The following is a 21,372-nucleotide window of genomic DNA, read 5'->3' on the forward strand; positions in this document are numbered from 1 at the left end:
AACTATGTAGTAACTGCATGCCTAGGAATGTTTAATTAGATCTATTGCCTAAGTGAAACGTTTGAATACATTCAGTTTTCATTATCTATTTCTATAATAAAATATTCATTTTTGTCTTTCTATTTACTAATATTATGAAATGGTACTACTTTTATTTTTCTTTCTATTACATAGTTATACTAATAGTTATATATTCTTTATTGTACACAATTTTTCATTTTACAAGACCCGAACATCAGAAGCAATTACATAATATAAGTGATAAAAAAATACGTAAATAGAAAAAGCTTTTTAACCACGCGGTGATATTTTAGGAAGCTAAAGCTGCAATTGTCTTTTTTGTAGCGGTATATAATAATTATGTAAGAACAGGCTTCTTGAAAGCATTGCACAGTATTATTTATGTTCTAGTAAACTAATTAAAATATATGTAGAGGCTGGTTAGTGAGAAGATATTGCTACTGCAGCGGAACGTAACATCTTTGATTGTTTAAACAGATATCTCGTAAATCTTGTAACATTAAAATATTTCATAGAAGCGCGTACCATCCAATACTATATCTAAGCGAGAGCATCAGACGAGATTGTGGTCAAAGGCTTGCCTATAAACTATAAAAAACCCAATGTCTTTTTTTTTCATTCATATAAACTTCTTTCAAAAGCGCTTTTAAGCATCATTGTTTACCGGTTTTGAAAGCGGTATAATATTTTGTAAGGATCTCCACTGCTTACATAAACACTGCACTGAAAAGTAGAATTATAAATGCTTTAAGTATAAAAATAATTTTATTGCAAGCCGGAAAACACTGACCCAATGATATTCCATTTTTTATTATTTTCCTCATGAATACTTCAAGTGGCTCCCCCGACCCTGCTGCTTGCGAAAATATATAGCTTACTAAAAGCAATTTGCATTCATCAGCGTGCTCTCCGCAATCTTTTTTATACGTCCTTAACTAAAACTTAATTTTCCGTGACGATATAGTTGTAATAAAAATTATGAAATCCGCTTACCGTTTATGGAAACTATGACACTGCTCCAATAATCACGCCACAGTTTTAAATACAAAACTGAGCTGATATCGAAACAAGTCCAAAAAGTTTTTTCACTTTCAAATGAAACCGTTCCACTCAGTCACTCGGTTTATCATCACATGAAATCCTTACACAATTCTGTTATCACGACTCAATCGTTCAGTTTCACTTTCTACAAAGAATTCGCAATAAGTCAAGAGAGTCGAGAATGGTAAGCGTCCCGTTTCAGAGCGCAAAGTACGAAAAAGTTCAGACGAAGTCCGCCCGCGCAGTGAACTCAAGCACCCCTCATACAACTAGCACGCCGCCCGACCGCCGAACAGCGACTGTGATAACGACACTTCTTTCGAACGAACCTGCGAACCCTCTCTATAGCCTGCGTATAAGCTCGCCTCTCTCTCGCTGCGACTCTACGCAACTAACGTCTCTACGAATTACGTTTCAACACAAACTCGACCCTCTGTTTATGCCGACAAGAAGCAAAGTCAATCACGCTTAATTCACGAACTCGCCTCGTTCACATCGACTAACGAGTTTACGGTACGTAAATCGTAGTAAATTTGTTTTTCAGTCTAGCCACAGTAATCCGGCTCTTGGCGCTGCGGCTCAAAGCACTTTTTTCCGAATCGCCGCTCGTTAAATAGAGCCTTCTTTTTGTGCAAGTACCGTCCAGTAGCCTATGTAGGGAACTCGAAATAACCGCTATGCACAAGATGCCAACTTTCTAAACTAAACCTATAAGACCGCTCTATCGGGACGGTGAATTATGTTATTTTTATTGGACTCACTCTAGTCGGAACAATGATAATAAAACATTCAGTAGATTGGATATTCGGCGATGCGACGTGGTGTAATTTCGAGTAGCGTTTTTGCTTGGAGCTGTTGTCGTTTATAATGTTTATTAAAACCGCGGCTCCGGTGCCGGTGTCAATTACCACGGCTGCGGTCGAAGCCCCACAACAACATGCACAAATTGGATACCAGTCACTCGAACTAGATTACGTCCTCTAGAGGCTATAAAGTATTACATAACGTACTTATCGATAAGCTCTTCACGTTAAAGTAGGTCATGCGTTTTGTCTACTTTATAACACTCAAGATAACTTGGGATAAAACTTGAAACTATTCGCTTACGATATATGGAGGTTCCCGGGGAGTTACAAATATTGAAAACCGTAAACCCTTCCTGCGATCCCACGACGTCTTCGAACTGGGTCAGAATGCACACGCAAATAAAATAAGGCATTTTTGCACACTACGAAAACAATAAAAGCGTCATTAAGCACATACGCGCGTAGTAAGCATACACGCAGGCGAATGCTTTTAAATTTGATGTCGCTCCTAAACCTTTTTATAAAATACATACATAATTTTACATTTATGTTACTTTTATATAAAATACGTTAAAATATGTTCATTTTATCTTGATTTTATCTCTAGCGTACAACTTTATTTAAAAAAGAAAAATATTTTTAAAACCATTCATATTCTTCTATGAAAATGTGCGACGGTATTGTTAGAATGACTATTTTTAGACCTTCATGCAACTATTGTTTCAATGCCGAGAAGCCACCAAGTGTATTTAAACCCGATCGTATTGTCTCGTGACCTAATAAGAAAATATTACAAAGCGATGAATAGTGCTTCGTTATTTCTTTACTATTTACAACAAAATACCTAGATTGTTTTAATTAACAATACGTTGTAACCCGGCTTAATTGGCTTACTGTTCGAAGATTAAATAAATCTTTTATCAAAGCTTAAGCATGTTTACAAGTCTGGTTCGACACTTGTTATGATTCTAAATCCAAATATAATGCACATGTTTTCACACATAAGCATTATGTTTTGCGTATTTATTAGGTATATAGATTATTATAGAAATGTAAAATGTTATAATGTGAAAAATAATATATGTAGATTAAAATTTATATTTTAAGCAGAGTACCTACATAAAACATTTTAATGATAAATTAGATTACTCAAAATAGGAAATACGTTTTTAAAAATAAACGTAACCTTGCGTAGTAAGACGTCTTAAAAGCTAAAGCGTTTGAGGCTTAAATTCAAAGCACTATACATGTTCTTACCCTCTGCTTGACCTCTCTTCATGTCGGTTGAGTACGCTTATGCAGGATGTAAGTAATAGGTACATAAGTCCACAAAAAGAAACAATTATACCTACAATATTAATTCTAACTCTAAACTAACAATTCCTTATGGATATTTTAATGCATAGCTGTCTCTATGTATTATTTTTTGTATCTACGACCAAATTGCCAAAAGGAATTTTTTTCTTTTCTTTTGTACAGCTTTTTAAAGCTCTTAAAATCCATTTAGAAAATTAAATTATGATAACGTTTAACCTTCTTAAAACACTACTGTTAGCATTTTTTCTTTTTAATTTTTGAAAAAGTTGAAAACTTATAGACCATAACGTCCATAACGTATTATATCAATATTATTCTGTAACAATAATATAACGATCATTAACACAAAACTTAATTAGTTTGTGGTTCATTATTCTATTACGACTTATTAGGTCTATTGTTAAATTTCAATTTGTATCAACGTAGCGTAAATCTAACAGCAATGCAGTATTTATGGACGTTTGTTTGATATAGACGTGCTGAATAGATAAACGATTAGTCTAACAGCACATTGAATAAACTTATCTCTTTTATTTTATGTTGCTGATGTTCGGTTTTGGATACCATGAGATTAATTATAGTATACTGCAAATGTGCAGCTTTTAACACAATTTACATCGTCTCGATATCGATAAAAAAGTTATGTTATTATGATTGCAATAAACAACATGCTATTTTTATACTACCTACTAAGTAACTAGGTACTGTAGCTTCATTTTTCTTACCTACGATAATGAATAAATAACTACAAAACTATGAAAAAATATAAGCATTTAATACAACAAAATGACCACCATAATAAAATCGTACTTCATTATGTTCACTCCTGAAATAAAACCAAACTAACTAAATGACTTCCATCCATTAAATAAACGCCGCATTAAAACGCTCGTCCACAAACTTTTAAGGCATATCTGTCCTCCGAGAGGTTTCAGTTTCGCGACGAGCTACCTCTAGATGACGGACGGTAATGTCTACTAGAGTACTTTGAAAGCTCAGAATTCTCCTGGATTCAATAACACACTACGTAAGTTGGGTTAACAAATAGCGTCATGTAGTCTAGGTATAGGATTACGATTTTAATATACAGTGTACTTCACTATACATATTAAAGATAGTGTGTACATTTTTGAGAGAGTAACACCAAATTTTATTCCTAAACTGTTGTCTTTTTATCTCCTGGTTTAAACACATGTATTTCTCCTTCCCTTTGCTTTTTATAAATAAACAATGATAACAATCTTCACTCAACACAAAGGTGGAAAAACAACAAACTAATAAAATCAAATATCCGTTTAATACAATATGTACATATATCAATTTTCTTCTGGCTAGACTGGAATAATCTTACGGTGCATTTACATCAAACAAACAAAGAGCTAGAGCTAGAGCGAGCGCATCGTTTCGTGTTCTTTTAGTCATTAGTGTAAACTAAAACTCGTATTCAGTATTAGCACATTGCACATAATCTTTTCGAACGCACTAAGAGCAACGAAAGAATGCTCTACGCCTACACTAAAGGAATTTGACATAGTGGGGTTAGAAATGAGCATTCGCTCGTTTGGTGTAAATGCACCGTTAGAATATGAAGAGCAACACAAATACAGCTCGTTTTTACGACCCGGTTATTTTTTATGTTGTCAGTAGTTCGCACGCCAGGAAAACATTGGTGACAGTTTAATAAGACTGTATTTGATACAAAGCCAAATCATATATCCGACTCATTGATTATAAAATAGCTCCAGGACTCTACAAGAATAAAAAACAAATCCATACATATACACTTGTATCGTTCTAAGAAAATTAATAAATATTGTCACAGTGAATCCCAAAAATAAACTTACATTCAATTTTACAATGCGACACAAACAAAATTTTATATATTATTCTTATTTTATTTTCGTTATACGCAAAGTCCGTGCAAAGGTCTTGATCCCGTTTTTAGTTTTTCAGTGTTATTGGTTTCTATGCAAATACATTTTTTTAAAGATTGAATGGATATGAAGTAAGAGCTTTATATTTTTTGTATACGTACAATGTACAATGTACATCGATACAATAGGTCATTGACGTTTCAGACTTAATTAAAATTGTTCATGCGAATCGAATACTACGCCTAACATGGTGTCAGGAACAAGGTCTGCTTCAGATCAAATATATAATACCCAATACCCATGTATTCTCATAGGATATTAATTATGTATTTGAACTTTAAAACTCGCTTGAATCACTTGAATACAAATATTTATAACACAACTTTTGACATTTGACATAACAAGTTTTACGTATTTACATGAAATATACTGGATTCAAAGACCAAAAATTCAAATATCCTCGGGCTCTTGCTCAAGGTTTTTGCGATTATATAGATTATGTAAGTTCACATAGGTATCAATTTATTAAGGGCGTCAACATACGAAGAATTTGTTATCCAATTTCACCCCAATATAAAATTATTTTTTGTTTATCTACATTGTAACAAAGTTTATTCATCACTTATTATTATATTTTAACAACACAATTTAATCCATAGCTATATAGAGAATAAACGATATAGAAATGTATTGTAAAAGCTGCATAATAACTATTTACCACACGCGCTCAATCTTATGCCGGGTCCAGACTGGTGAAACGTAACATGCAATGTAACATGCAATGAAAGAATTCACCGTCCACATTGCTGCAATGTATCATGAAAGGTAACACACTTTGTAACAATTTCTCATAGTTTGGACGTCTTGCGCGCGCGAATTGTGCATTACACGCGCATGCTACGAGCATTACAAGCCGCGCGCGGAGCGATCCGAAATTTGTCGGTTTTTCGACGAACACAAAGGGGCAAGGAACACGAATACGGGAGGTTCGTAGTGAATGCGCGTTATGAGCGCGCTATGCGTCCACACCAGCAGCGAACATGCAATGAAAGGCAGAATGTTACATTGCATGTTACGTTTCACCAGTCTGGACCCGGCATTATTTGTACAAGACCACAATAATTGACTTTAATTAACGCAATTGTACCTTTTAATTATAAATTTGTATTTTGTAGTTATTATCTGCTCAGGTAATTAAGCGGTACAAATTACACATTGTAATCTATATTGTTATTAACGCTCATACGAGTACATTGTATTCTACGATACCAAATTAATTTAAATTCCTCGTAGATATATAAATCTGACTCTGTTCAATGTGATTTTATATGAGATTGAATTTCAATCGCCAAAAGATTCTAAAAAATCCGTTTAAAAAGTCTTTTTTTTCAGCTGGATACTCACTTCATACATTAAAACTGAATAAAATAACTTAATGAATAAAAAAAAAACAAAATATTGAGCGCAGACAAAATCGCTTATCAACGAAATCTTCTGAATACCCACTATAAAACCAAATTCAAAGGAGTTGCTTTAAAAAAGAACAAGACTCTTCGTCTGCACAAAGTCTCGAAGATTTCGCACGAGTACTAAACTAACTAGTAGATAATATCTACACAATACAGTACCTACCTACATATTATTTATTCTCCATACGATCCGCTAGATAGACATCTCTAAAAATGTATTACTCCCAGTCTATTCAGTTAGCAGTAACAAAATATCAAGGAATTGACGTTGAAACTTCGCAGTGAACGAAAGGAAACGTCCCTGTTTGAGAGGAAATAGAGACCGCAATCTATAAACCATGTTAGCTCAAACCAAACCAATCTATCTGGATACAGTTTATAGCAAAATAACATTCATTATCCTTGAAGGATTTTGTTTTTCTTCAAGATTTTCGAATATATTGTATAGCTTGTGATGATGTAATAATATCCCAAAAAAGTATAAGAGTCAGGCTTTGAATTGATACTGTTTTTATAACGAAAAGTCAATTATTTGTTAACCTTTATAATCTATTTGTAGCCTTTTGAATAAAACGCTTTCATTTAGATTATGATTAATTTAATTCTATTGGAAAATTTTGCTATGTTTTTGCCAAATAAAGATGGTGAAGACAGATTTAATGTGATGATCGCTATTAACATAAAATTAAGAAATTAAGTCAGATCTATTCAAATTTACAAAACATAAATAAATCTCTCTTAAATTATTTAATTTATGCATAATATTTATCAATTCTGTAGCTGTATAAAATGGTATCAATTGTTAATTTTTAGACGTATTCTGTAAGTAAAGCACAATATGTGTATATTGTTATCAGATCATATTTAATTTAATTATAATTACTGTCCCCTTATGTATCACTAGCTGTTGCCCGCGACTTCGTCCGCGATTAGGTCGTTTTTCGTCATTCGTCGTTTAAAAAAAATACGTGACACTTTATTTTTGAATGTTCTTAATTATTGTCTCTTATAAAATTTAACTACTTATATAAAATTGAACACTCTGATAAGAAAATCTTAAAATCTGAAGAAAACATGAATGAATGTGATTTAAATTCTACATTACTTAGTATCAAAATATAATAATCTAAATTAAATGTAGATTAACAGTTTGAGCACACCATTATAGAATATGTACTTAAGTATTAAATTACGTTAGTTAACATAGTAACTTTACTAAAAACACGATGACTTTCTTTCGCGCTCGGTACCACAAACTAAGCATGTTTGTGGTAAGTGGCCCGCGTGACGCGTCACTTGACCCCCCGCGAGTTCCCCTCCGTTGCTATGCGAAAATACATTCGTTGCTCTATTTTAGGAAAAATTTGTAATACTGTGGCCTGGGCGTTATAACACGTCCAGGGAGTTCCTGAGTGCCGATATCACCATCTTGAGGAAAAGCTTCTAATGTCGATTTAAAACTGCATACAGTCGAATTAACCTGTTCTAAAATTGTGAAATGAGTTCAGTTTTAAATTTGAGAAATATTGATTTCTAGTATTTCACTATTCGTTGTAGTCGAATACAAAATATAGGTATTTAAACAAACTTAGGTTGGCCTACAGGCAAAAGGGATCCTATCAAATGGTAAACTTGACCTTGTATCTTAAAAGTAAGCATGAACGGACCTTCTGATAATTATTGAGCACCAAAGGATCATTTGAAACGCGCTACTATAAGAGCGAATATTGTCTAATAACAGTTTACATTGCACAGTATGTTCCTCTAAAAGTAGTGATTTCAAAGTTTCCGGTGTATCTTCAAATGAAAGCCGACTCCTTACTACACTTTAAAGCATTACAAAAAGAACATACTACGCCTTTACAGAAGATGATCTGTAATCAATTGTGAGGTTATAAGCAAACCCACTTTTATATTTGTCAGACCACACCACCGAATTCGTAGATTGTTTACCTCAAGTCATTAAGACTATGACGAAATCTGTCTGCAGTAAGACGGGCCTCTCGCTATTCGTCCGTTTCCAGAGACCGAATAGTTTCAATTCTTAATCTTTCATTAAACAAACTTATTAATCGTTCTTGTCTCATATAATTGTAATATTCGCGTCCCTACTCTAGTCATTGCTTATACTCATGTTCATCTTCAAGAGATCGAATAATATTATGATGCACCCTATCATTTGTCAAACGGTCTTCATATTGAGTAAAGTTTCAGATTCTCGAGATAAAATATGACTGTCGTGATCAGTAGTGAGACATAATTCCCTCTCAGTGAGGGTTTCGGTCTCACGGGATAGTACAATATGCCGTTTGCGATCAGCTGTGAGACGTCATACCCTCTCAGTGAAGGTTTCGGTCTCACGGGATAGTAGGGGAGACCGGGTTTGGTTGTCTCACGGGTTGGTTGTCACAGCGGTCTTAACACAAAACTGAACTATCGAATAAGTCTGTTGAACAGCGTGGCAAGAGCGATACAGTGACAACGCTGTCCCCACTTCGCGTCAGACCGCCCCGATCTGCCGTGAGGACCTCACACGTGTTTATTGTTTTCGTACAGATTTTTTATGATATGAGGACCGAATATGCTCCTCATAACATCACTTTTTGTGAACGAAACGACAGCGCGGTTTAATTTAATGCCAACACCATTAGAAAAAAGGATTATTATTAATTGTGAAAAAATATCATGATTTACACTATTAACACTCTTTTAACATAAAATATAAGTCTGTGAGTGTGTAAAAATAAATCCAGCTAATTACACATCAAACTTATGTTTATAATTAGGTATACGACATGAAAATATATTAATTACCAAGCAATAATAATACAGATAAGCAGTGGTGGCTCAGTGGTGAGACCTCGGACTTCGAATCGATAAGTCCCGGGTTCGAGACCAGGCGAGCGCGCAGGAAATAAATTGATTTTTCAATTTATCTGCGCATGTTGTAACATCACCACTGCTCGAACGGTGAAGGAAAACATCGTGAGGAAACCGACATGTCGAAGAATTAAAAAGTTCGATGACATGTGTCATCCGCCAACACGCACTTGGCCAGCGTGGTGGATTATGGCCTGTACCCTCATAGGAGGCCCGTGTCCCAGCAGTGGGAACGTATATGGGCTGATGATGATGAATAATACAGATAAATACTGAACATAAGTAGGTATAATAGATATTAAGTAGTATTAGTTAAAATATACTTTGACTGTTAGTCAAAGTTTATTTTTACTAACAACATGTAAATGAAGAAGAAATAATAATTACCAACGAACTAACCTTTTCTATAATACTTAACACGGCACATTTTTCAAATTATCTTGCTCAACCCTGCTCAAAAATTTGAGGGTTTTGTTGGAACTTTAATATGTCAAAACTATGATATATCTAAACTACGATACAACTTGCTTGCGGAAATGCTCATTACAATTGTGAATCTATAGAATAACTAACAACATACTATTCAATTTTATTGAGCCGATGAATATCTTTTGCCTGGAAGAAATCACCGTCGCCTAATAAATATACTGTGTTTTCTTATAAAACCGTTACATAATTTATTTTATCTACTTAAATAATGAAAATGATATTATATTTATAAAATATAAAACATATTATGTAAAATGATTAAAAATAAATAAATGAAGCAACTACGATTCAAAGAAAACATCTTTTTCAGTGTTAAAATGCTCTTAGCAATCCTGGATGATGAACTATATCATGTACTCTGATCCCAGTACGGTCGGTACCTCGATAGCCATAACGATAAATATTATAATCAGATAACCGCAAAGTCAAAATAAAAACATTACTTGTACAGTTGTGAGTGCAAAATTTACGTTTCATTTGGAATAACATTTTTTTCGGTACTAAAACGTAGTCGTTTGATATGTGGTTGGCTGCCCCTCCTCTCCTTCCTGAAAAATATCCTCCAAAATTTCCCGAGATACTTCCAATGATTGAACCATTGGACGTTGGACATTAACTTCAGTCAAAAATTGACGAAGCGGATGATTACTAATTTCCACTTAATCCTCGCTGCTACTATCTTTACCATCAAATCATCAATTTTCAAGTGGTGTTGTAAAAATATCAGCAGAAATCGTCTTCCAAAGGCGATATAATTTTATGAGCATTGAATCTGTAAATAACAAAATCAAAAGTTAACTGTAAATCTATAAAAAAAGCTACTTACAAATAAAATTTTATCAAAAACTACTGTTCCCAATGCACCTCGAAATAATAAAAGAATTCATCATTTTATTATTTCATTCTAAAAGTGTAATATAAAAAACAAAAAACATGAATTGCTATCATTATAAAAAATAAATACCTATAATAAACAACTTACTTTTTGTGGGAACGCATGATGGTGAAAATTCACAAAACACGAAGATTGCATTTGATATTTTTGGTTTTATGGCATTCAATTGCTTTATAAATATCACTACATAGTATAAAAAAAGTCGCTTTCTCTGTCCCTATGTCCCTTTGTATGCTTAAATCCTTAAAACTTCGCAACGGATTTTGATGCGGTTTTTTTAATAGATAGACTGATTCAAGAGGAAGGTTTTAGTATATAATTTATTAGGTTTTAGACAAAGCGGACGAACCCGCGGGCGGTAAGCTAGTAAATTTATAAAATACGAAGATTTTTAAAATTGTAACTAATGAACGCAATCAATATTAGATTAACTGTAGATAATGGTGTCTAGTTTTACTTAAAATAATAAACATCTACCCTCACTTTAAAAAAATGTAGTATATTTATTGTTTACACGAAATATACCTTATAGGGAAGGGAAGATATGGGCTAAAGAGTTAAATAAATAACATAATTTTATTTAAATTATTAATTTCCAACTGTGTATTCAGTAGTGTTAACATCTAAATTGATTTGATTTTTACGAAATCTCATAGATGGCGCTGTTACAAAATTAACATTATACAACTTACATTCTTTAAACTATGTTTCTCTTCCCAAGTTACTTAAATGGCATAATTTTTATAGTGTCAATCTAGATATTGTCAAACAACATTTATATATGCGTCATTTGATTATTAATTTCCAATAGTTAACGTGTGTTTGATTTTTCTAACACTTCATAGATGGCGCTGTTTCAAATTTGTCTTTATACTGCTAAGATTCATTTAACTGTTTCTCTGCCCAAATTACGTAAATGACATAGTTTTTATTTTGTTAAGCTAGATAATAGCATGGCTTACTCGAAACCAACATTTAAACATGAGTCTTTAGATTGTACGCTGTCGTAGTACACGGAATATGTAAGAAAAATAAAGGCTCACAGCTCCTCCCCCGAAGGTGATATCATGATAATATGTTTAAACTATCCTCACCCGACCTCTTAGGAATATTCATGCAAAATTTGAAGTAAATCTATGCAGTACTTTTCGAGATTAGCCCGGTCAAACATACAGACAAACAGACAAACAGACAAACAGACAAACAGACAAACAGACAAACAGACAAAAATTCTAAAAACTATATTTTTGGCTTCTATATCGATTATAGATCATGGATTATGTATTCTTTTAAAAAAATATTCAATGTACAGTTTTGACTTTCCTACGATTTTATTATATGTATAGATAATACATACCTTGTAGCTTTTCTAATCCCAAAAGTACAAAAAATTGGTTTTGTATTCTTTTATTCAGCTGCAGCGGACAAATTCTCCGGAAGATGTCTATTTAGGGGAACATCCCCTTTCATGCAATTGTTATTTTCACGTTCGCCTTTTTTCGTTCCCCGATCGATAAGAAAATATTCTCAGCAATAATTCGTAAGGGCGGCATAAATACATGAAGACAGACTCTTTACGAGGGCAATGACTTACTATTTCTCATACATAATATAATTTTACGCGCGTGTTATGTCACTTTTATTTCCTCAATAAAACTTAATTAAGGCGCTCGTTCAACTCTGCCAGTTGCCTTTACATACCCTTTGTATGGTTGAATGTGGCCATTTGTACTGTGCAATAAATCAGAATTTACATTTAAAGTTTAAACTTACGAGGTTTTAAACTTTCTGAAAGTTTCCGTGATCCTTTCTTTAATTTTCAAATCTATCCCTCTGTGATTTTTTTCAATTTAGTAAAGAAAGCTACGTTTTATACGGAAAATCTATAAAATGATGTGTTGCTTTGCTTCCAAGTGGCATATCCTAAATTATGAAAATTATATTATGGCCTGATTCTATAATATACACCTGTTGCGGTCAACTTAGGCACATTCTAAGATTTCTAACTGACGATCAGACAGTTAATATAATAAAAATATGAGAAAAAACGCTAAAACTTCGTTTCTTTCTGTATTGAAGAATATTTTTAAGACATGATAGATACTTATCACAAAATAATAATTAAGAAATAAGTAATTATTTGAAATATAATCTAATGTTGTCTGAAACTGGCTAATTCGATTACGCCCTACCAAGCGAAAATTAGAAAATTTACAGCGGTAGCTAAGAAACGACAAAGCAGAAAATCAAGTCTTAATAATTTAAGGACTGCAAACCTTGAACTTAATAGGATTTTTCCATTTCAATTAATCTGTACAAGAGCCTTAGGCATCGCAAAGTGTCTCACTACGAGCCTTTATAAAACCAATTGTATCCTTTTATCACTCGAGCTGTTAAATCTTGAGACATTTTCTAGACGCGTTTTAAGTACTTAATTACTTTTTGTGTAAAACACACGATCTAATTACTTTTAATGTAATCACATCTTGATCAGCAACATACAAACGTACTTCTATTCATATATATATATATATATATATATATATATATATATATATATATTATATAACACTTCAGGATTTATGTAAACCTGTTGTAAAATCCGCACTTCCCCAGTTTTCAGACATGCCATTGTCTAGATATTGTAAACATTCAATTTTTCTATGCAAATATAAGCGACTCGCGAGCAAAAATTTGTATTATATGTGAAAAGCTTACCATAAAAATAAATAAATGCATTGTTTTTAGGGGGTAGGTATATAAAACATGTCTCGTAACTTTGTGAGATATGCAATTCACAAGACACTATTTCATTGATCGATTGATTCCCTAAAGATAAGTTCTGAAGACCAAGGTTATGTTTATTATCTAATCTCCATTGGAAATGTGATTCAAGACGTTGTAAGTATACCTTTTTATATTAACTACTTTTAACAACCAAAAATATTATTCTTTTTAATTTTTTCACTATCATTTTAAGCCTTATTTTAAGCTTACTGAATGATCTTAATTCTAAAATTCAGAGCAATAATGAAACGACGACATTTCACTAAAAACATTTTTACAATATATAGAGATTTTATAGACATTTTATTATCAACTATTTCAAACTTTCAAACAACTGCCTGGCAGATAAAGTAATATCGAACATGTAACATCTATCACCTTTCAACTCCAAATTTCAAAGCTCTATTTATATTAGAATTCTTTCAATCCAAATGGATAAGCATCAGGGGAATATCTGTACGAGAATTTCACAACACAAGTTTTGAAGTTAACAAAATTAAATAACTTCTAAACATTCGCAACTTCTGCGTCTTACTTTTCTCATTATTTATATTCTTGAATACAGGTGGAGTTATTTTATTGTATGACAGCGTAATAATATAACGAACTTTCGTGTTATATGAAGCTTCTTGCTGTATTGTATTTTTATTCAAACATATTATAATGTAGTTTGACTATAAAATTTTATGATGAGATGAAGATTGCTTCTTTGTATTCATATAGATCTATAAGATAATGTTTTAAAAGTTATAATGCAATTATATTTAAGATTCGTTTATTTCTAAAGGCTCATTTGTGTTGTCATGGGATAAAAAGTAATATAATTAGCTTATAAAAAAAAGGAATAAAATAGTTCCAGTAAAGGCTTTACTCTAAACATAACTTACCTAGTTAGTTTTCGTTAGTTATAATAAATGGATATGATGTTCAGTAGGTACTCGTTTGAATAGTAGACTACAAGCCCGCATAGGACAAAAATATGGGTCAAATGAACCACCATGGGACATATCTAGAACGATAGCAGAGCAAAAAATAATAAGATTCATCACTATGCCGTCACTTGTAAGCTGTCCAACTGAGTGCAGATGAGAATTGAAAAGTACAGGTAGACTCGGTAAATTTTGGTCATATATTTTTGTACGGCATTCTTAACCATCGATAGATCCATTAAAAATAATAAGAAACCGCTCAGTGCCGTACAAAAATGGTGGTCCACCAAGTCGGAATTTTTATTTAATTTCCGAGAGTTACCGGGGGTAAATTTGGTCATTTGACCATGTACGGCATCTGTGTCATACTATTGCTATACTGCTCTTAATCCATTATTCCGCAACGCCGTACAAAAATCATGGGGACAAGGGGAAAAAATCGAGAGTTGCAATCCCCTCTCTTTCCCCACTCCAGGGGGTCATTTGACTAAGTACGGCTTCGGTTCCAAAACATTATCTAGCACTCAAAAGTACTATTAAAAGCAATGCCGTCAAAAAATAATTGTTCTTTTAAATGTATACCAATAATCATCTTAATTTCATCGAATTCTTGATATAAAGAGCTGTAAGGTCATTTGACCCTGTACGGGAACTTTTTTTTTAACATGATATTGTAAAATTCAATTGTTGTATAGTATTGCCGTTCAAAAGAAACCGTTCTAAAAAAAGTTATAGAGAAATGCAAAACCAGAAATTTTGTTAAAGTTTAAACATCGTAGATTAATGAAATATAATAGTTTTCTACACTTTACCCGTTGTTTTAAATAGTATTAACATAGATAAATTAGGAAAAAACGATGCCGTACATTTTTGTGCAGACCACATCTTTTAGGCTGATGAAAGCGACGAAAGCTACAATTTTAAGGGTGCTTTATGGCCATTTGATACAGTACGGCATTAACATATTCTTACCCAACTACGGCAAAGCAAAAGGAGGGTTATGGTTGTTTACAGGTCATGTATGTATGTTCATCTATTCCCTCGTAACTTCTAAACTACTTATCAGAATTCGACAAATGACATATCATTAGAAGCGTCTGAATTGTTCACTGGATAACCAGCGACCAGCTAGCTAAAGGCTATATGGGGTTTCACAAAATCTAATGTGGCGCCCTCTAGCGGACAAAACATACAGAGTAAAAAAATAAAGTTAAGATAAATATGCAGTGTTTGGTATCATTTGAAAGCGCTTTACTTGTACATTTTGAATATGTATATATTACTAGCATTTGCTTGTGACTTTACCTGTATTCATGGACTGATTGCATATAATTCACATCTTTTCGTTCATAGCTTTTTTATTAGTTCATCAATTTAACGGAGTCCATTCCACCTGACTCCGACTTTCCAAGGTGATTATTAACCACCTCGAGCTTCTTAATATTAATGTATATTTATATTTTATTATAAAAATATAAAGCAAACATTTCGTTATATGGATTTTTTTCATTTTCAGATTTTTCCCCTTTGAACCAACGAAAATGTACGGCACATGAAAAAATATTATCTATGTATAAAATACTTTAAAAATAAATTTATTTCGTGTTGTGTCAAATGACCCCCTGGAGTGGGGAAAGAGAGGGGATTACAACTCTCGATTTTTTCCCCCTGTCCCCATGATTTTTGTACGGCGTTGCGGAATAATGGATTAAAAGCAGTATAGCAATAGTATGACACAGATGCCGTACATGGTCAAATGACCAAATTTACCCCCGGTAACTCTCGGAAATTAAATAAAAATTCCGACTTGGTGGACCACCATTTTTGTACGGCACTGAGCGGTTTCTTATTATTTTTAATGGATCTATCGATGGTTAAGAATGCCGTACAAAAATATATGACCAAAATTTACCGAGTCTACCTGTACTTTTCAATTCTCATCTGCACTCAGTTGGACAGCTTACAAGTGACGGCATAGTGATGAATCTTATTATTTTTTGCTCTGCTATCGTTCTAGATATGTCCCCTGCTGGTTCATTTGACCCATATTTTTGTCCTATGCGGGCTTGTAGTCTATAGAGCAAGTTTTATATAACTAGTCTGGTAAACAAATATTCATAAAAATAAACGTAGTTCAGTTATTTTAATAAACATTCATTCATTCTAATTAGTTTAATAAGACGTTAAGAGTACCTCATTAAGATGCCTTCTCTTGGTATAATAAGAAATCTGTTTGTCGGAGAGTAAACTTTACAAAGGCTCACTAGTAGTGAGGTTCCACTCACTAACATGAAATTGGACATTATTCCCAAGGGACGAAAAGCACTACAACAATCTAGAACATTCCTTTGTGTCTTCAAAGTTAAAATTGTTTGCTGTTCCATTCTATGAGAATCGAAACATTACATTCGTACAGACATAATAATATTATCGATCGCAGAACTAATTATAATAATTTAACATTTATTATTATACTACATTTCTACAAAATTTATAAATAGATACGTAGTAATTTTCTAACTTGTCTGGCTACCCTCATAACGTAAATATTTTTATTTAATTTTTGTACAAATATCATAAATTTAACATTCAAACATAAATACAACTTTTTTTTTTTAATTAGCAATTATGTAAATCAATATCAAGATAAAAATTTCCATAATAAAATTATAAATGCAAAAAGTTTCATAGTAAAAGTTTCTAGACTGACTTTATCATCTTATTATTTTGATATAGTTTGATATACATTGATATGACCGCCTCCTTGGTACAGTGGTTGACGCGTGAGCGTAGCACCGAGGTGTCCTGGGTTCGATTCCCGGTGGAGACGAAGAAAAAAAAAATGTCTCGGTCTGGTAGGACACAGAAGGCTGATCACCTACTTATCCCTAAAGAAAATCGATCAGTGAAACAGATGTATAATGCATCTGCCCCTTACCCCACTTGGGGACATGGGACTTCTCATATATGTAGTTTGATATGATGAAATAATTTAAAATATAAAATGATCAATAATCTTCTAGATTCACTAGGTAGGTATATGAGATGAAGTTTTTTAAATTATGGAAATATACACTTATATAGTTTCCAAGAGTCTTGATATATTATCAATATACCTATCTGTAGATAAGCTTTGATCTAATTAACTACAATTTACGACCTAGATGTAATTTACTACCTATTATTGTTATTAAATATCAGATCAGTCTCCATGTAATAAATTCTAAGTAAATTCTAAATTCTCGAATAAAAATAAGTTGTATGATACGGATTACGGAGTGTTTATGATTGAATAGGAAAATAATTTTTAAAATTCCTATCAATGAGATGAAAATAAATATATAACAACTACATCCTTTTTTATTTCAGGGTTTTAAATGCATATAAACGAAACCAAACAAGACACTTAGGTAACTATAATAATCATACATGTTTGTAACCGATAGCCGTGCTAGTCGATGCAATCAGGACTTAACTGTACAATAATTAAACAGTCATCTCCACAGATTAACAGATCTATCAACGTTTGATACAGATAAATTAGGATAGTCCAATCATACATATGTACTATGCTCTGTAGTGTTTGTAGTCTGTACAGATGTTTGTGACATGTAACCGCTATTGGATAGCGATTCAGATAATAATTTGCCATCTGGGTATCAACCCGGCACGGCACTATCTTGTAATGACATCCCATACCTTCATTAAGATCCCAACTTCCAGTCCTCCCTCAACCGCGATAAATTTCTTAATACCTAAAGCTAACTTTGCTCAAATGAAAGACTTTGCATTCATTTCACAGAACTTCAATTAGATTAGCCTCGATCCGGACAAAGTTTAAAATATTTAATATAACCACTTTTTGTAATAACTCGTGCCTATGAAATCGATTGTTAAATAAAACTTTTCAATGTTTTACTAGAAAGTGATATTTGACGCGTGTACGTATATAACTTCATTAATTTTGTAAGGCTTTTGGAGACGATCCTACGTTAGTTCTTCGATACTCGATATCGAATGTATGAATTCTCGAAGATGATATATTAAACGCGGGTGAATATTACTTCTATTTTTACCCATTCGTTGGAGGTAATCAATTTTCGCAGAAAGGTAAAGATTTATTGGAACTCGCGTTTGTTTGAATTCCTTTTATTCATGTGCGAATTGCTTAGCATGCCTCTTTATATTTTTATTTTTGTTATATAATTTAACTGGAAATTAAAGCTATTATTGCATACCATCGATGTTATGTGGAGAGTACAATAATCATAATTAATTTCAACTTGTAACTTTGACAGCGCTTTTCTGTGCGCTTGCGTTTTACTTGCGTTCAAACCATTTTGCTAAAATCAACAGTGTGCATTTTTTTTTCTTTATATATCATACTCCTTTCCAAAGACTGAATAAACAATATTAATTTTATGAATATTACCTAGGTACGTATATTACATATAAAAATAATCAGATATTAGGGAAAAAAATACTTAATCATAAAGAAACTTCGAACAAAATTGTGTATCATATCATCATACAGGATGCATCCAAATGATAAAATAAACTGTTACCATAAAATATGTTGAAACCATTAAACGCAGAACGGTTATGGAGCGCCGGTTCGGATATTAATTACAATGGTGCTGTCTGAAACCGCCTGTTTCGTGTCAGGGAAACAGAAACTGTAAAAGAAACAGAAACTATTGTAGCTTATGATTCTTCAATATTGGTGTTTTATTACTCGACGCGAAAGCAAAAATTATGAGTTTTAAGTTTTTAATTTGATTCGGAAAGATGAATCACTAGGATCAAACTAAACTACATTTGAAAGAATACCAAGAATTTCTCTTTGCTATGTATTTATAAGTAGGCGCAATATATTGTGAAAGGTATGTGAATAAACCTGTTGCTTCGTTGAATGAAGGATTGAATAAAAATATAAATCCTACGATATGATAGCCATGTGTTCTTTCATGTTTTTTAAAACACTTGATCATCTGTAAACTTTTCTGAATTTAATATCACATTGCCACAGTTTAAAACCTTTACTGGACTTGCTCTATTTATAAATTATATATCGTATAATTTGTCCCTTCCTACAAAAGGTTGTTTACCACAGTGTGTTTATTTCCTCGCATCCATTACTAGATCTGAAATATACGTGAGAATCATTCGAGAGATGGGCACTAATGAGGGTCTTCCGCTTGTATTAATTCGATACCCTGTTAACGTTAGCTTCTTTACTAAATGAGAGACCAACTAGTAACTGCTAAGTGAAACAACAACCGATAATGCGTTTTCCTGTGATGTTTATATTTGTAGATATTTTGTTTTAATCTTAGTTTATCAATTATCAACTTTTTTTTTCTAATTATTTAGCTATCATAATAGGACTATTTGACTGATGTTCTGTAAATCCTTATGCTAAAAGGATATTTGACTTGGACCTTGAACATTAATGAACGCAATTTTACCTATAAACAAATTGTTGTAAAATTATCAACAACAATTATTAAATTAAACAATTAAGTATTAATTATTTAAATTGTCGGTGTCCTATATCGTGAACTATTTAAATGCATGGAAAACTTACATATGTATTCCTATTAAATAAAATATCCACATACCAACATATACTTCGGTAAGTATGGAAATAAAAGTCATAAATAGTATTATCACCGATGAGCTATGCCAAACTATGTGTGAGCAGATAAAATCGTACGACAGAACTAGTATACAAATTAAAAGTTCCTGCTTAAGGAATCTTAATAACAAAAAATACAATCAATAGTAAATTTCATCTCCATTATAGGTAACCCTTTTTCAAAGCAATAGTGGACTTAGATAGCTACATATCCTGTCTAGATTCTAGATTATCTATGGCTATAAAAAAGAAATTAGCAACAATTAGTTACGGATACTTACGTAGAGCGTTAAAAAATTATCACATGCTTTATAATATGAGTTGCACATTCCGGTTAACGGCTAACATAATTTTCTAATCAGCTTCGTTCACTGCGCACAATTATTTTTTATTAAGTATTCGACTTCGCAGTTTGTTTTCTTTTATCTTTGGGTAAGTTATAGGTACTAAGGATAACAATCAAAATTTTTCTAAGCTGAGATCAGTTCAATGATTACCTAAGGTTGTAATGTATAGGTATTAGGTTGGTATTAGGTATCTACCTAAGATTACTAAGTATACATATGAAAAAGTATTATAAACGTTCATAGACTATAGTCACGTATTTAAATAGAGAAGAAATGGAAACTATAATTTGAAACACGAAATATGATGTTTTATTTGCTTCTAAAATGTTCATATGCAAACGGACACGGTATCGAACATTTTATATAAGTGAAATATATTATAATTCAAAGGAAATTTACTTTGTGCGTAACTTTATCATAAATGTCATAGGTATAATATTTACGACCTGGTAAATTGTACTTTAACAAATTCCAAAGCCTTGATTAGGCATGAAATTTTAATTCCACGTGCAAATATAAAATTTTATAATTATTTTTGCATATTAAACGAAAACTAAAACGACTAAACTTCGATTTATCGCGCTTTTCATACAATTTTTTATCCTATTTTCACCCTGAATTTTTTTTTAAACAGGAACAGAAGGACTTTTATTTGAGTTGTTAAGAAGACAGAAAATATTATCTACTAGAGATCCGCCCCGGCTTCGCCCGTGGTACATATTTCGCAATAAAAGGTAGCCTATGTCCTTTCTCGGGTATCAAAATATCTCCATTCCAAATTTCACGCAAATTAGTTCAGTAGTTTAGGCGTGATTGAGTAACAGACAGACAGACAGAGTAACTTTCGCATTTATAATATTAGTATGGATTATAATCAAA

The 21,372-nt window shown here is 32.4% G+C and overlaps 2 protein-coding genes across 5 annotated transcripts in view; both read right to left on the minus strand.

The window, feature by feature from the left end:
* IRSp53 (Insulin receptor substrate 53 kDa) overlaps nt 1–1,380 on the minus strand; it is a 132,355-nt gene extending 130,975 nt beyond the window's left edge. For 3 of the 4 annotated variants that reach the window (XM_089698260.1, XM_089698261.1, XM_089698258.1), the window contains exon 1: nt 1,015–1,380. The gene's annotated coding sequence lies outside the window, so the exon portion shown is untranslated. The remainder of the gene's footprint in view (nt 1–1,014) is intronic. The other variant, XM_089698262.1, reaches the window with a different exon arrangement.
* Nucleotides 1–21,372, minus strand: part of LOC149486596 (uncharacterized) — a 275,063-nt gene that overhangs the window by 162,392 nt on the left and 91,299 nt on the right. The window lies entirely within an intron of this gene.

Source organism: Colias philodice, chromosome 8 (assembly GCF_061535455.1).
Source record: "Colias philodice isolate Cphi_HAF_F1 chromosome 8, ilColPhil1 Martin Lab GWU primary, whole genome shotgun sequence".
In the NCBI taxonomy this organism is placed as follows: domain Eukaryota; kingdom Metazoa; phylum Arthropoda; class Insecta; order Lepidoptera; family Pieridae; genus Colias; species Colias philodice.